The sequence below is a fragment of the Sycon ciliatum genome, chromosome 12, assembly GCF_964019385.1.
Source record: "Sycon ciliatum chromosome 12, ocSycCili1.1, whole genome shotgun sequence".
Taxonomy (NCBI): domain Eukaryota; kingdom Metazoa; phylum Porifera; class Calcarea; order Leucosolenida; family Sycettidae; genus Sycon; species Sycon ciliatum.
The window spans coordinates 10,979,110-10,986,144 of NC_088654.1; the positions used below are offsets into that span (position 1 = coordinate 10,979,110).

Genomic DNA, 7,035 nt, shown 5'->3' on the forward strand with positions numbered 1-7,035 from the left:
ATGATTACTGCATGCTACGGATCAGGTGCGGATCATGTGCGGATTGCTTGGGTGCATACATGTACCTGGCAGAACGGGAGAATGAATACGGAACAGTAAAAATAGCGCTCTCCTTGCACGCATTCGTGCCAATGGCAGTGGGAAATGCCCCATGCAATGGCATGCCATGGCGCTGCCTTTGCGAACTGCGAGTGAGAGCGGTCCGTGCACAACAAGGATTACAGGCTCGCTTCTCCAGATCTACAGCACGATTCCGCTAGCGTCATCATCCATAGACAATTAGTAGTAGTAGCCTGTCGAGTTTCAGTTCAATGACGAGTTGCGTTGCGGCTCTATAATTATCTACATGACTGTACAGTACAATCATGTAAGTGTTCAGTTGCACTGAGGTTTAGATAATGATTGAATGACTAATAGGTAAAGCGCGCATAGGCAAGCAAGCACTAGCTGCTCTTCCGGGATTCAATTCCTACGCTTCATCCCCCCCCCCCCGCCAGCTCACTGGGTATGGCTACTTGTCTTTACCGTTTACGAGCGGGCAAGGGATTATTCATGAGTAAGCGCAGCTCTGAGGGAAAATAAAAATTAATTATTCTCCGTCACCAGGTCACCGGTCTGGTCGGGTCGAAAGGGTGCATGAAAGCGAAACGCTGATCAGCAAGCTACGATGTTTCTGCGACCGCGTGGTTGTTTGGTCGCAGCCGCTGAACAAAAGTTACATGCATAGGCAAGCGCCTCTACCGAGATCAGAACAAGCAACAACATGCGCTACAGTACCGCCTCCGGATGTGGACGGGTATATAAGTTATGGTTCCATGCGAGCGGCAGTTCTACTTCTCATTTCTCTCTCTGCTTCTGTAGTGTACATGTAGTGACGGTGGATCGTTGCTACTCGTACGTACTGCTGTCCAGACCAAGACAAACATCCCAGCAGGTACTTGCAGTATCTGTTTGCCACTTACACTCTAAATCCACGGGGACCAGACTGCAAAGCCAGACGGTAAAAGACGCCTAGAAGATCGCAAAGGGCAGGTGATATCAATAGGTTGTCTTCGTGGAGCAACCCCATCAGCCATGCCAACCTATTACAAGTGGATCAGCATCTGTCCCGTGGAAGACTGTTATGATTAGTAAGTGAATGATTCCTTAGAACTGGCCAAAACTGTTCTTCCTGACCGCCAGAGTTTCTTGAACATGTACAGTGCTGTTCCATGAAAACCGACGGGATGAGTCTAGTTTACGTCCTGCCCCAGTTCGCATCCCAGTGTTCGCAGAGCCTAGGCCTATAGGGCTGCTCACCCCCCCCCCCCCGCCCGCCACAGGTACGTACAGTAAAACCTGTCAAGGCGACCACCTGCCTCAGAAGACCACTGTAACCAGGATAGGACAAAGGGATGCTATTTGCAGCCAAACGACCCTGGATAAGCAGACCACCCGGGAACAGAGACCACATTTTGCAGGTCCCTTGAGCGGTCGTCTCACACAGGTTTCGCTGTACTTGGCTCCAGCATTCTCGGATTTCATTGAGCAACAGTATCTGCTGGTGTTAGTCCCCTACTCTCTAGTTGTTTTTCGTTGCGCAGCGCATCGTCACATACAAACTCCTGTACACGCTCTCAAGTTTCTGCATCCCTTACTCTTCCCCCTGCTTCAAATCGGTATGGGTTTTTTTCTCTTAGTTTTCTAGGCTCAGATCGTTGGAACTCTCTATCTGCTGACATTCGCCTATGCACATCTGTTTCTCGCTTCCGTAACCTTGGATTGGCACATTTAGGGTACCCTGTAAGAAGGCCTTAGGCCTGTGGGGATTGCCCTGTCAAAAATTTAATAATAATAGTAGAAAGAAAAAGACATATGGATACGAGTTAAGAGTAACTCTCCACCACAGTAACTAGATACTATATACAGTCAGAAAGTCCAACAACTAGGCACAAAACTGACAGAGTACTGAGACATTCGACGTCCTGACACCTAGCTTCAACACATTTCGGCTTGTACAATTCGTTTTCGCAAAGCTTCCCCTTTCTTTTAATACTTATCTTTGATATTAAAAATAATTTTATGACCCACCCAAGTTGGGTGGTGTGCTGCTTTGCTGCTTCGAATTGTAGTTAGACCGCTTTGTCAAATATCGTACTGGTCTCGTCATCGTCCAGTAACAATCGACATTCTTTGTTCCGTTGGGACTGTAGCTTTTGCTCGTTTTCGTTGCGCTTGCCTTCCCCTCTTTGGTCTTTCCATAACTTTGAACCTTCCAAGTTGGAAGGCTGTCGGTTAGCGCTACGGAGATGTGTTGAAGCTAGGTGTCAGGACGTCGAATGTCTCAGTACTCTGTCAGTTGTGTGCCTAGTTATTGCACTTTCTGACTGTATAAAGTATCCAGTTACAGTGACGGAGAGTTACTCTTAACTCGTATCCATATGTCCTTTTCTCTTCTACATTTATTTATGGCTCAACATCCGAGTTTCAAATAATAATAGTGGACATTATAGCGTCACTTGTAGCTCCTTGGTCCATTTTCTCTTCTTCTATAAATTAAACCTTTGGCTCTCCATCCGAGTATCCAATGAATCCTATGTATACCAGTATCCCGAGATCCTACATGGCTGTACAGGTATGATTCATTCTGTCATCTGTTGTCATACAAGTATTCCTAGGGTTCCCAGTAAAAAGGCAATGCCTGTTGGGAGTTCCCTAGTTAAATATTACTACTACTACTACTACTGCATGATCGTCTCGTGCGTGAAGCTCACGCTTCGTTTGCACGACAACGATTTGCGTTCACACGACAACGAGGTACGGCTGAAACGAACGATTGCGTTGCGTTTACTACTATCATTTGCATGACAATGCAGGAACACGCACCCGAAACGGAACGGAATTGAAACGCACTTCAAAGTGTTTTGAAACGTTTTCAAAACGTTTTCGCTCTCGTGTAAACGGTGAAAACGATTGGAAACGGAATGTGGTCATGGAAACCATTTCGCAGGTATGGGAAATATTCAAACCACGTACACTAACAGCGTTCATGAGATAGCCAGCTCCAACTAGTGTGTTGCTTCCTGCCCTTGCGCCAGGCCAGCCCGTCCCAACTCCAGCCTTATCGGCCGTTTCCGTTTTCGCGTAAGCGGTTCAAAACGATTTGCCGTTCTCGTGTAAATGGTTTGGCTATTCCAGGGCAGTGCGTTTTGGTTCCAATTCGTTTCATTTCCTCTCCGTGTAAACGCAGACTCAGAGTCACAACGAACTGTACATGCACTCTTCATCATTTTGTCGGAACTACAGTTGCGCTCACTGAAATCCGACCCAAAGTGCAAAGCTGACGCCCTGGACCAGTTCCGATTACATCATTGTGTGCATACATGTGCACGTCCGGCCGCATTCATTCCACTTCCAGGGCGTCAAGGGCCGTGGAAGCTGAGGGCGCCAGCTTTGCACGTTGCATCGGATTTCAGTGAGCGCAACCGTACGTACATGTAGGTATCCGGGCCTGGCGAGAACTGAGGCAGAAATGCCTGTTCACTTGGTGAAGTAAAGTAAAAATAGACAACAGCAGCAACAGCAACACTAGTTTTCAAGCTCTACTTCTTGGTCCTTGTAGTACTTGTAAGTTGTAGTAGTAGTAGTAAGGGATGTGCCCTGTCACCCTGTGTTGTGTCCTGTACAGTGACTATTCACCCTCCACATGGACAATTAATAAATGCGGCGGAACCTCGTACCTGGGCGACAACGGAATGTTCGTGTGCGGCCACATGGTGTCCGGAACGCAGAAAGTCTATTCCTGCTCCCGGGGCACCACCGAGTTTGCCTTCTTCTCGTCCGGCTTCAGCTGCGAACGGCATGGAGACATCTATAAGAGAGTGGAGCGGCCTGAGACGATCGTTGCTGCCATGCATGCTGTGGCTGAGATGATATCCAGCACACGTCCAGATGGTGTGGATAGCCAAGTGTTCCGGAGATGGCTGCGAGCCACCACCGCCTCAATTCTCAAGCAGTACACCTGAGTGCTTGATCAGACAATAATGATTCTTATTGTTCCCAGTGAATTTAAAAAATACATGAACACACCAAACACACACACACACACACACACACACACACACACACACACACACACACACATCATACACGCAACATACACACAATGACACACACACACACACACACACACGCACACACAGACCTCAGTGAAAACATAATTTTTCCTTGTCCAATGCATCATCTAGAATTGTTATTGCTTGCGTTCTTTCTCATTGATATTCTGTATTCCTGGTTTTCCGCTTGCGTGTTGAAAACAACACCTATTCAGGAAGAAAAGGCTGCCCGTAATTTTCACGTTTTGTACTTGTCATAGGCTGGTATTACATGTAACAAACGTGGCTAGCAAAAAAAGAAGAAAACAATGACGATGACAACTTCGTGTAGCCGGTGGTAACCCGAATACAATGTACCTGTACAATCAAGAGTACATGCATTGTTAGCCCCCCCCCCCCCCCCCCCCAGGGGGTTATGTACTCTTGATTGTACAGTGTATGCGGACTCACATGTACGATACTTTTAGTTTACTCATCAGAGGTTTGAAAAGAGTAACGCCACGCTAGTGCAGTGCAGTATTGCCAGTAGTGGTATGTCGATGACACTAACATCATTGTACTACATTCTCTATGAGACCATGGCCATGGGATAGAGTGTCTGAGTCCAGTGAGCATTCTTTTTAGATAAAATGCATGCTGTGCGATTTTCTGCGCTCTGCTAGTGCTTGGTAGCATGCTACGTCTGTCAGTGTGAGTCGCGGCATCCGTGCGCATCGATGGCGTGCGTGTTGCCCACTACTAGCACTGCACCGACACTGTGCATGTCTAGCCTGATTGTCGAATTGTCGCAAGGGACCGTCCCCAGGTGACACTTCGCGCCAGGGATTGCACCTTTTCACTAGTTTTAGCTGACAACGCAAACTGCACACGGTACGGGAGGCCGAGAGCTCGAGCCCATGGCATGATAGCTGTTCATGACTCATGAACAGTTTACATGATCTACAATGTACCTCATGTTACGTATCTTACATGTTGTCAATGACTATGTCAGCGGGCTGAGAACACTGCACCGCCACGAATTCCCCTGGCCAAGGCGTGTGTAAAACGCGACATATTCCGACATACATGTACATGTAGCGTTGGACCCCACCACATGCACTGGGAGTAGTCTGCATCCTATCTGCAAGTTTCGCTTGTGCCAGGCCACCGCCATGCATGCCCGGTATTATAATGTACCAGGGTGGCAGATGCAGCGACTAGCGGCGAGGGTGAGGCGGTAAGTCTACGTGGTGAAGGGTACATGCACGATGCATGTCCATGAACATTATAACATAAATTATTATTATCATGTTGCGTACATGTATGTATGTCAGTGCTCTTCTTGCTTCATTGTACAAGAGATGGCAGAGGTAGTTGATTGTACACGTATGCAATGTGGGCATGAGCCAATCCGCCGACGCGACCGGCCATCATGACACCATTTGCAAAGGCTCTAAACGTTGAGATACGTGCACGTGCATATTCAGTTGCCAACATGTTTGTTTCCAGCGAGGAGCACAGCCGCTTCAGTGAAGTTCAGAAAATAATTTAAAGGGAAACTGAACGCCAAAAATAAGTATGGCTTATCCGAAGGAGAATTGGGCACTGATTCCGATGAGCTATGTCTCGAGCCGATCAGAGAAGAGGAACTGTGTCAAATTTCATAAATAACACCTCCCATATTTGGAAATTGGCCTTGATGACGTGCGTACTGCTTAGCTGTCACCATGCTGTGCATGTTCAGCAGTGTAATTGAATGGAAGAAAACAATTACTTTGGTGTTTTGCAGCTCTGTTTCGTTCCCTGACGGTAACCAAATCTAGATGTAGGAATCTGTTGAGCAGGAGAGTGACACATGTCTTCCCGAAGGCTGTCCAGGCTGCAGTGGTGATGAAGAAGACACGATCATCACCCCGAGATCGATCGTAGCGAATTGGAAAACTCATGGTGAATTTGCTTCCACTCCAAGGCAATGTCGAGGTATGAAGGGTGCTTGTACTGCCTTCCAAAGTGAAGAGGAGATGAACATGGCTTTGCATAGCTGTTGTTCTATGCCAACTTACCTACTCTTGCTGGTACCGTAGTGGCATATTGCAAATTTCGTGGACGAACAACTCTAGTCACTAGTGGCTAGTGAGCAACACTAACAGGTGAGATTTTTCAATTCGACAAAATTTGTTTTTGTTTGAGAACTGACAGTGGCAGTTATTAGACTCAGTAGGTGTCTTTGCTGCTTCTCTCCCTTCATCGGTAGGGTTGTGCTTGAAGTAAAAATAAATAGAAAATGTGGAACAAAAATCTGATCATGTAATTCGAATTTGAACTTCAAAGTATGTGTACATCAAATCACAAAAATGACTGTCAAGGTGGTGCTGTGCATTGAATAAGACTGGGAGCTGGGAGCAATGGAAAGGTTAGAAACGAAACCAGTAATGCAGAGTATTCATAAGGTAGAGGGAGATGAAAACGGGAGAGGAGTAGTGAGCACTTCAGTTTGAAGTAGTGTCAATAGACAGCATCGTGTTGCATACGTTGTGAATATTGTGTGAATCTAATAATTGTCACGAAATTGATATCCAAAATTATTATCCCCTGAGTAGTATTATGGTGTTCTCCTGTGTTTACATGCAGAGCCTTGACGTTGCTGGACGAGCGACAATATAAAATACATAAACATGTAGCTTGTGATGTGGGATGACTGCCGTATCGCATTGCCGACGCAAACCCATCCTGTGTCAGTGCAGCCGTCCAGCAACTTGAACTCCCCGGACCAGATGCCGCTGCAGCTGAACACCATGCCGATGGAAAGCCAGGAGTTGATAGCGAAGCATTCTGGTCTGCACAGTACAAGGCAAAGAACAATTATGAATTATAATGCATTGTAATCTTTCCCACACTTCTTTGTAAAAACAAACAAACAGTGCCATTATCACAACACTTGATCAAGCATCTTGATGGAGGT

At 46.6% G+C, this 7,035-nt stretch overlaps 1 long non-coding RNA gene across 1 annotated transcript; it reads left to right on the forward strand.

The window, feature by feature from the left end:
- The first annotated feature begins 492 nt into the window (after positions 1 to 492).
- LOC135828181 (uncharacterized) lies at positions 493 to 4,335 on the forward strand. The gene is made up of 2 exons (XR_010555581.1): positions 493 to 1,130; positions 3,668 to 4,335. It is a non-coding gene; the product is annotated as an uncharacterized LOC135828181 (long non-coding RNA).
- Positions 4,336 to 7,035: the final 2,700 nt, after the last annotated feature.